The 9,467-nt window shown below is 34.5% G+C and overlaps 1 long non-coding RNA gene across 1 annotated transcript; it reads right to left on the reverse strand.

The window, feature by feature from the left end:
- Positions 1 to 2,608: 2,608 nt before the first annotated feature.
- On the reverse strand, positions 2,609 to 8,969 carry LOC125691326 (uncharacterized). The gene is made up of 3 exons (XR_007376092.1): positions 8,932 to 8,969; positions 3,876 to 3,934; positions 2,609 to 2,993 (listed from the first exon to the last, which is right to left on the reverse strand). It is a non-coding gene; the product is annotated as an uncharacterized LOC125691326 (long non-coding RNA).
- Positions 8,970 to 9,467: the final 498 nt, after the last annotated feature.

Raw genomic sequence — 9,467 nt, forward strand, 5'->3', positions numbered from 1 at the left:
ACTTAGGACTGTGATTTCCTACATGATTTTCTGTTAATACACAGGAAAAGGCCTCCAAGGCTATATCTGTCTTACTAAATTAAACATACCCAATATTGTGTTCTGGCACTGAGACAAGCTGGCATGGAGTAGTACTCATACATACATCTGCACAATTCACAGGGTGATGACACTCACTGCGAACAGCCCTTCTCTGTGCTCATTCCTTAATCACACCTGGAATTGTTTTAGAGACAGCCGAGGAAGACTCTGTGCCAGAGATCGCTTCAATCACTCATTTAACCAGAGCCGTAGGAGTATAAAGCCATAATAATTTCACAGTAAAAGCAGTATAGTTTCAGTGCCCAGGATTGCTATGCAGCATCACTTTACTTACTAGAACAGAGGAAACCTAACTGAGCAAAGTCTGTGACATTACACTTCTGCTTATTTGATTTAATCCAAGGGATAATGATCACTAGGTACAGAATCAGGTATTTTACTGGAGGTGCAGTTAAGAACAGTCCACAAAAATAATATTATAGATATTTCATTAACAGATTTTTTAAATACAATTGAAAATTCATACAGACAGGGAAGAGAAGGTAGTGCTACATTTCAGGAGTAGAAGTTTCTTTTATATATATATATATATATATATATATGAAACTTTATATATATATTAGGTGTATATATATATACACCTAAAGTTGTATAAGTCATATCAAAAGCCTGGTTTTCTTGCAAATATGGTATGACATCAATATGGCAAAAACGTCACCATGAAATTATGTTGTATATAAATCAGGTGATATCTGTGGAGGGAGGTAGCATTCTTGCAGTAGTATCTTTGCATATCGGCAAAATCTATTTTACTTTTAACAGTGTAGTCTATAAGCATTTTCTGATACTGAACTCACTAACAGATTAATACTACAGTTATATTCTGTTCTATCACTATGTGATCCCATGACATAGCTTGTTAATTGAATTGTATTTCTCACAAAATGAAACCCAATTTGAGTTTGTAATCCCTTGTGGATCTATTTTCAACTGGAACTAGAGATCCTTTTTTGGGAACCTGCCTTCTAAGTTAAACTGCCATGAGGTTACAGATATTTTCATCTTTATTTGCCATTCATACACACATGTAGATAGACAGTATTGAAACTGAACATTTCTGGTCAGCCAACATTGTTATTAAACGTATGGTTTTTCTGTCTTCTGAAAACTATGAAAAGATCTGATTCTCGGTACATTACCACTTACCACAATGGTCAAGCAAGGGCTCTCTTATAATTGGTGATTACCTTGCAGTACTACTTTTTAGGCAATATATATAACAGAAAAGAACTCTAGGCAGAAGTAAACATCTATTTTTCACATCATTGGAGCCTTTTCTTCATGACTCAGTGACTTTTTCTTTCCTTTAAAGTGAGAAACAGCAAGTGAAATGTATTTTTAGAGTTCTACTTGGTTTCAAAACCTCCAGTTAAATCTTCATAAAGAGAAAAAAAGGATTTTAATCCTCCTTTTGACTAGTCTTCCTAAGGTCACTTATCTTACGTGAAAAACCAGCTTATTTGTTGATGAAGATAATGAGTATGTGTTAAACAATCCTGTAAGGACTTTGTCCAACAGCTGCTGTCCTTATTTGACTCTTACTGACCTCTAAGTGATATATCAGCCATTGGACTTTGAAGATCAGATGTAATATTAATGTAATTCTTGACATATGATTTCATTAGCATGCTGAATTTTGGCCACAGTTCTAGACTCTTCAATGACAATTCATATAGATTGCTGAGCAGACATAGAGAGCTATTGATTCCTGCAGGATTCATCAATGCAGTTTTTCTGTTGTGACTCATTTAGAGCTGCTCTTAAATTATTTGATAATGCAGTGGTCTTACCTAGTGGTTTCTGTATTTTTTTGGCTTAAGTGTCTCTTACTTGGAATTGTTTGAGATGAGTCAGAAAATAGATGACTGAATATGTCCTGTGTAAGAATCATTAAGAAAAAAACCTCATTATTTGGTGGCTCTGGCCTACAACATCTTTTCGAACCTGAAGGGGAAAGAGCCCACTAGCACAAATAAAGGAATGAAGAAACTTTTCTGTTATACAGAGGGACAGAGTTTAGGGCTACTACTTAACATCCAGAGGGGAGAATCCATCCAGATACATAGAGAAGCATAGCTGCATATGTGAATTGGATATGACTTCACATGAGATACAGCATTTTATATACATATATATGTGTGTGTATACACACACACCTTTTTGGAAAGGCTTGAATTAGGAAAAAGTACTTACACATTATTTGGTACTTTATAATCACTGTGCTTTTTTTGATAATGTCAGAATGAAAGCACGCTGTTTTAAGTATGATGCTGGATTATCTAAGAAAATACAAGATCACAAAAGAAGAAAAGTAGAAGTTATAAAATTCAGGTAAATATGTTCCTACACAAAATACATCAGAAAGGACTAGCGAGAGGCCCTAATTCTGAGATCAGCTATTCTACAACACTAGGGAAAAAAATAGCCACAAATAACCACATAAGTAATAAATTTGTATTAGGTTATCCACAGAAAAGAATAGGTTTTATGAGAGTCACTCCAGAAGTAATGCCTCATATTTATTTCCATGGAAACTACAAAAGATACAAAGAGCAAAATAACACTATTAGATAAAGCAAATTCTCAGCTACAGTAGTCACCATAACCATCGGCTATGTAGTTTCACCAGTGATGAACAAGAGCCTGCATGCCATAATTATAAGAATCTGCACCAATGAAGGTGACCCAGTGTTGCCGCTGCGACTGCTGAAACACATCACCACCACGTCACTGTGCTCACCTCCACTGTTTGGTCTCAATAAACATTCAGCAATTGTTGATGAATGTCAGTGGGTGGAATTTTTTCAGCAGGAAGAAGTTCAATGACATCTTTTTTTCATATGCACTTCCATATTGGATGCCATTTTGTCAGGCTGCCCCTCTGCTGCCATCTGTCACACGGCAACAAAACGTAACAGAATATTGGTGGAAAGATTAATCCTCCTCTGGATACCACTGCCTCTGATTTTGTGGGCCAGCATAATAATATAGGAGGCATTACATTCAGAGCAGTCCTTGCATATTTGTAGTACATATGACATTTAGCTCCATAAAACTCTATTGAAGCACTGGAGAATAGAAGGGCTTTTTTTTTTTTTTTTTTAAGTGTTGACAAGTTCAAAGACAGAATGAAAAGACACAGTCCTCAAGTCCCCTTAAATGTAATTTTCCAGTCACCTCCACTTCTACATTCTAGTCATGAAATTTACAGACTTTTTTTTTCCCAGTGTTCCTGTTCACTCATTTGCTCAGATACATGAAAGAAATATATTTCCACAGAAAGAGTAGGCAGTTTCCCAACTGGCTTGAATTAGATTCCTTTGTGTTCCTTTATGTTTCTTTTCCTGATATGACTTCTAACTATTTTCTTGCTTAATTCTACTCTTAAACTACAGTTAAAAGGAGAATCTAGCTATATGAGAAGGACAAAATGCATGTAGAAAAATCGTACAGGATCATGACAGCAAGACCATAGGAATATTTGTAACATAACTTGCTTTTTGTTATCATTATCTAGATAAACTTCCAGATAATTTACAGCATCTTATCTACAAAAACATTGTGATCAGCAGCATTTTTGCTACTTTGCATGTGGCCGCTATTGAAAAGAATGACCTGAAAAAGAAAACCTATAAAAACAAACAAACAACATTGGCACATGACACGTCTTTTACTATTAGATCACAGAGCCAGCAGAAATTTGTAGGGAATTACAATGTCTACATGTGTTCTTCTAAGAGATAGTGTAAGGGAGGAATATCCATTTAACTTACCTTTGAAGCCTCTTCTTCCTTTTCCTGTCCTCCAAACACCAAATACCACATGTCTAAACCTAGGAGGATCAGGGTTACAAACTTCTTTATTGCATAATTTTTTCTTAAATAAACTCCAGACAATCCAGTTATTGATGCTCCTAAATCTTAGTTCAGCTCATTAATTTAGTTACCAATTTAAGTAACTGAGCAGCTTAGCCATGTGCATTTTATAATATATAATGGAATGACAACCAAAAGTGGCTTTTAACATGGAGATCTGCAGTAACTTGCTGAAAAAAAAAAAAAAAAAAATCACAGTTCACATACATGCTATTTTTTTTTTTTATATTGGCAGATAAGATGCTACACTTTCTTGTTCTGAATAATTAACATATAGAATGTTAATCTTTTTAATACTTAGCCATATTCCAGTAGTACTGATATAGTTACTGAAATACTGGGTTTATATACGAAATTTTCAATGGTACAACTGAGAGATCAACTTGCCAAATTGCTGTGGGATGTTAAAAACTAATACATACATAGATCTTATAGATTATAGATCAAAAGCATCATTATAAAATCTATACTTTTATTTGAAATCATTCTATCTTTTAAGCATTTTTTAAATTTTTCTATGAGTATATAATTCTGACTTACATAACTTCGGTGTGATATACTTGTTTGAACTGGTATGTTCATTCTCTTCAGTAAGCTCTCTTCTGTTAATCTCAAAATATTTAAGGTGTTATACTAATTTTTGAGGTGACAAAAGTAAGCTATGAGCCAGGTACGTGGCTTACCAATAGTATGCAAGTTAAAAGATTCAGAAAAATCAGAAAAACTTGTGTTTTTCTAAGACCACAATTTTAACTGACTCCATATTTGATGTTCTTGAAATGGAATATATGTATATGTTTTCCAAAAGTAATCAAATTCCCTGGTATTTGTCAGCTTTAATTTAATCATACAGATTAAAAAAATTACATACCATTTAAGATACTTTTGGTAGAACAAAAGAGTACAATAAACTACTGACCTCTTCCAAGAATTCGATCTTGTTTTTACTTTGCACCTCACAGCTTTCTAAGTGCAAAGTAGCAGTTCTCAAACTGTGAGCTTGGCACCATAGGGGGACTTTGATCTCCTGTAGTGGAGAGTTCAAATATGACAAGCAAAACCATATTAAAAATATATATTTATTTCCTACTCTAATTCTTTCTTTTCTGTTTTGAATTTCTGTAATTCAGGACTTTTAGCATATAGAAGCTATTTGTGGTACACCACATACTTTGTATCTCTGCATCAACTTCAAGTAGATTAAGACTAAGTAACTAGCAAGTTTGTATTTCTGTACTTATGTTTACTATTTTAGGAAACATTTCAGGCTGTGGACAAATGCGGTGGCATACATTCAAAAATAAGTTCGGAATTTGTTTGCATTTTAATTAATTATTTAATGAAATGGTTAAGGATAGTGGTATAAAAAATACTATAAGAAAGAAACTCAATCAATTATATGAATCTAGGGATTCTGAGGAGATTCCCACAACCAGTGTGGTTGTGGGGTATGTTGTAGGATTGTGTATTTATGTTGTACAATAGATGCTACCATGAGAGATATATGAAAGTATTAAATGAAGAAGTCACTGGGATAATATGGCAAGTAATCCAAGGAGCTCAGCTACAAAATTAAAGCACTGTGGAAAATATTACATTGTGCTATTGAGACATAAGTCAGTTCTTTGCTCTAGTTGCCCAGACTCACATCTCTGAAAAAGTGCTCAGGAGGTGATTCTGGGAGCTGCAGGATGGAGACTCCCACTCACTGCAAAGGCAGATGAGCCTACAATAAAGCACTAAGTACTGAGATAAAAAAAAACCGCCTCAGTAACCTGTTGGACTTCTGTCCATGGGCTGGGGTCAACTAGCCCACAGATAAAGGCAGCACCATGGAAACCATATAATTAGATATATATATATATAATATAATTAGATTTTCAAAGGCTTCTTATGGTCTTTCTCACCCAAGTCTTTTAAAGGAACTGAGCTGCCAACAGGTTGGAGGAAAGGATGTTTTAAAAATTGGAAGGAAAGGTTAGAACTTTATTTTCCAGTCCAGACAAGAATCAGCAGTGGATTCCTGCTGACCAGCCTTATTCAGCTTTTTAGGACACAGAAGGAGCTAAGCAGTACGTACAAAAGTTTATAAATCATATTAGACTTTTGCAAGTAGTTAAATGCCACATCACTGTCACAGTGTTGCAGAAAGACTTTCCAAACAAATGATCATTCTAGAAGATACATATGAAGAAACTTTCCCATTAAGTGGCTCCATGAGGCTGAATTTGGAACTGATATTTAAGAATGAGCCAAGGCTAAAAAGTTTTCTAATAATTGGCTCCATCTGCAGCAGTAGAAATGATGAAAGTTACCAGAATGGATTTTGTTCATGATAGGCACTGAAAAAAACAAAAAAAAAAAAAACAACACAGAGGATGTCATTTTTGCTGGTAAATAAAATCCTGCTGCCCTCAGCTTTATGCATCGCATATGGTTCCAGCCTCTACACTTCAGGAATAGCATAATCAATGTAGACAACATACAGAGAAAAACACGTAAGACAGTAAGGAGGATGGAGTAACTTCTGTGTGAGGAGAAACTAAACAGGCTGCAACTCTTTAATTTGGAGAGGAGAATGGGGGAGGAACATAACTGGGGTTTATAAAATCATGGAGATGATGGACAAGATCACAGCAGCTGAACTATTCACTAAGTTAAGGCTTTTGATCAAACTAATATTAGGTTGTTTAAAGGTATACAAAATAGGGTAATTATTTATGTAGTAACTTTCTAGACCTTGATGTTAAAGAGCTTGTTGGAGCAGACAACACTGGCTAATTTAAAATAGGGCTGGTAATGTTATGGACAACAGATCTGAAAAGAGCACTAAATGGATGAGGCATGGTTATGTCTTCCTTTATCACTCACACAGAAATTCTTATGGTGCGGAAGTATGGAATAGCTCTAAATATCACTTATTTCCTGTCCTCACAGATTTTCCCCTAGGACCACCTGAGTTTCTGACTGATAATAATCTCATAGTCCTCCTTGTGAAGTGGTGAGGAGAGAGGGAAAAGTAATCAACAAAATGTCACAGGGAACAGTGAATGAAGAAGGAAAGAGTGTGAAAGTAAAAATGGAAAAATAAGGAACTTCAGACAGACTGTGCACAGAGCACAACCCCAAAGCCCACCACTCCCTGATGAAATCCAAGGAGACAGCACCTTAAACTCATTCAGAATCATAAAATGTTTAAACTTGGAAGGGAAATTACAGAAGTCCCCTGGTCCAGCCACCCATTCAACCAAGGCAACCTTGATCAGATTATCCAGAATATGTCCAGATGACTTCTGAAGAGGGAGACATCACCTGGGCTATTCCAGTGCTCTATTATCCATATTGGAAAGAAGTGCTTTGTGAATGTCAGTGTTCATAGAAATGCTCATTATGAGAAAGTTGATGATTGACAATACATACTATACATCAAGGGGCTAAAAATAATCTTTTTAGAATATTTTGGGAAATTTGATAGAAAGACATTTATTTTTAATATTGACCTTCATAAAAGTGGGGAAAAAAATAGACAGGGGACAACAGTTTCTGTTACAAACTGTAAGCAAAGAAACACTTCAAAACCATTTTTACATCCCCCCACCTCCCTCAGGTTTAAAACAATCTAAAAGAGAAGAAAAGAATACTTTTGTCTCTTGATTTCTGAATTATGTTCTCATCAAATAACTCTGAAAATCTCTTTTCTTTCTTCACTATCCAAACACATTTTACAGATCAATTCTAAAGACATGAGAAGGATTATGTATAGGATTTTACAGTATAAACTTACAGCACTCCACAAATATCTTGACAATAGATATATACACACATATTTAACAGCAGTCTCTTTCCAGTGGAAATGTTTGTCTATCCTGAAAACCCTAGACAAGAAGTGTTAGCCCAAGGCACTAGGGGAAAAAAAAAAAAAAAAAAAAAAAAAAAAAAAAAAAAAAAAAAAAGAAAAACACATACCAGAAAGCCACCAAGATCATAAGATAATATTCCAGGTAAAGATATTGCTGGGGATAGAGGAGACAGTACCAAACACACAATGGTGAGAAAAAACACCACCAATAAAATAAACAAAACAAAAACCCAAAACCAAGCCACGATAGAAAGTAGTGTCAAGAGCTGTTAAACTGTAGGAAAACAGATTAATAAAAATGACATAACTGCCAAGACCCAGGAATTATTTCAGAAAGTACAATCCAAGCCATAGAGAATGCTTGAGCAGGTTCTGAAAGCTGAGAGATTAATAGGTTTTTTTATTTTTTTTTCCTCGAACTCGATAATTATAGCCGGCATTGTAGTAGTGGAATTCAAGAAAATGGGAAAGAGCATGGCATGTAACTTCTAGAATAGATCATGTTCAGTTTTCTTTCACATACAATAATAAGTAAAACAATTAAAAAAAAAAAAGTAAAACATATAACAGGAGTAGAAATAACGTGAATAACTATGATTTTCAGTTTTTTTTTCCCCCCCAGGCTGTCACAGAAGCTCATCATAACACTTCAGCCTCAAAAGGTATTAATTAATTAATTAAATGCATTTTTTTAGCCCACATTTAATATCTTAGTGTGTGTATATATATATATACATATATATACACACATGTATATATATGTATATATATATACATGTATACATATATATATATATATATACATATATATATACATATATATATACATATATATATATAAATCAGAGCTCATAGGAGATTTATATATACATGTATTCTTGTTATCCTAAGGCAAACACCAATAAATGAGATTATTAATTTTTTTCAGATAGCGACAATTATTTTAACTATTGCTAGGAATATATACCTTATCTGCCCATACTTTTTGTATAATCAATGGATATTAAGATGCTATAAACACACACAAAAACAAACAAACAAGAGAGTTAGGCAAAGTAGATTAAGATAGCAAGAGAGAACAAATGGAGGGCTTACCGTTATGCTAGGCTCACCCACAAAAAACACCAAAAGAGAAGATCTCCAGATGAGATCCTTCCCTGCTGGTAGCCAGCTCTTAAATAGGTCTAGGAGAGGAGTAACCATGCTCCACCCCTTCCGGCAGCACAGGTGAATTGCCTTCACCTGTGCTCCTCTGGCTGACTCATGGCTTGCCTCAGGTGATTAATCAGAGGTTCAGGCCATGACTCAGCAGTTCCCATACACTTTTCTTAACATTATTCAGAAAAATAAAATGTATACTCAAGCTAATTTAAACTGAATGTAAACTCCTTTCACAAAACTGAATGGAAATCACAAAAATCCATAAACTACTAGAATTCAGCAAGAATGGACCAGAATAGAAGCTTGAATCATCTGAATGTTAGGAAGACAGTTATTTTAGGAAAACGTTCCCATAAACGCAGTGTTTTACAAAGAAGAATGGTTAGATGTATGATGGTAAAATACACAGGAATCACAATAAAAATCAAATAAATGAAATTGTTGCAATTAAAATATTAGCATAAAACAAA

This window comes from Lagopus muta, chromosome 3, assembly GCF_023343835.1.
Source record: "Lagopus muta isolate bLagMut1 chromosome 3, bLagMut1 primary, whole genome shotgun sequence".
Classification (NCBI taxonomy): Eukaryota; Metazoa; Chordata; class Aves; order Galliformes; family Phasianidae; genus Lagopus; species Lagopus muta.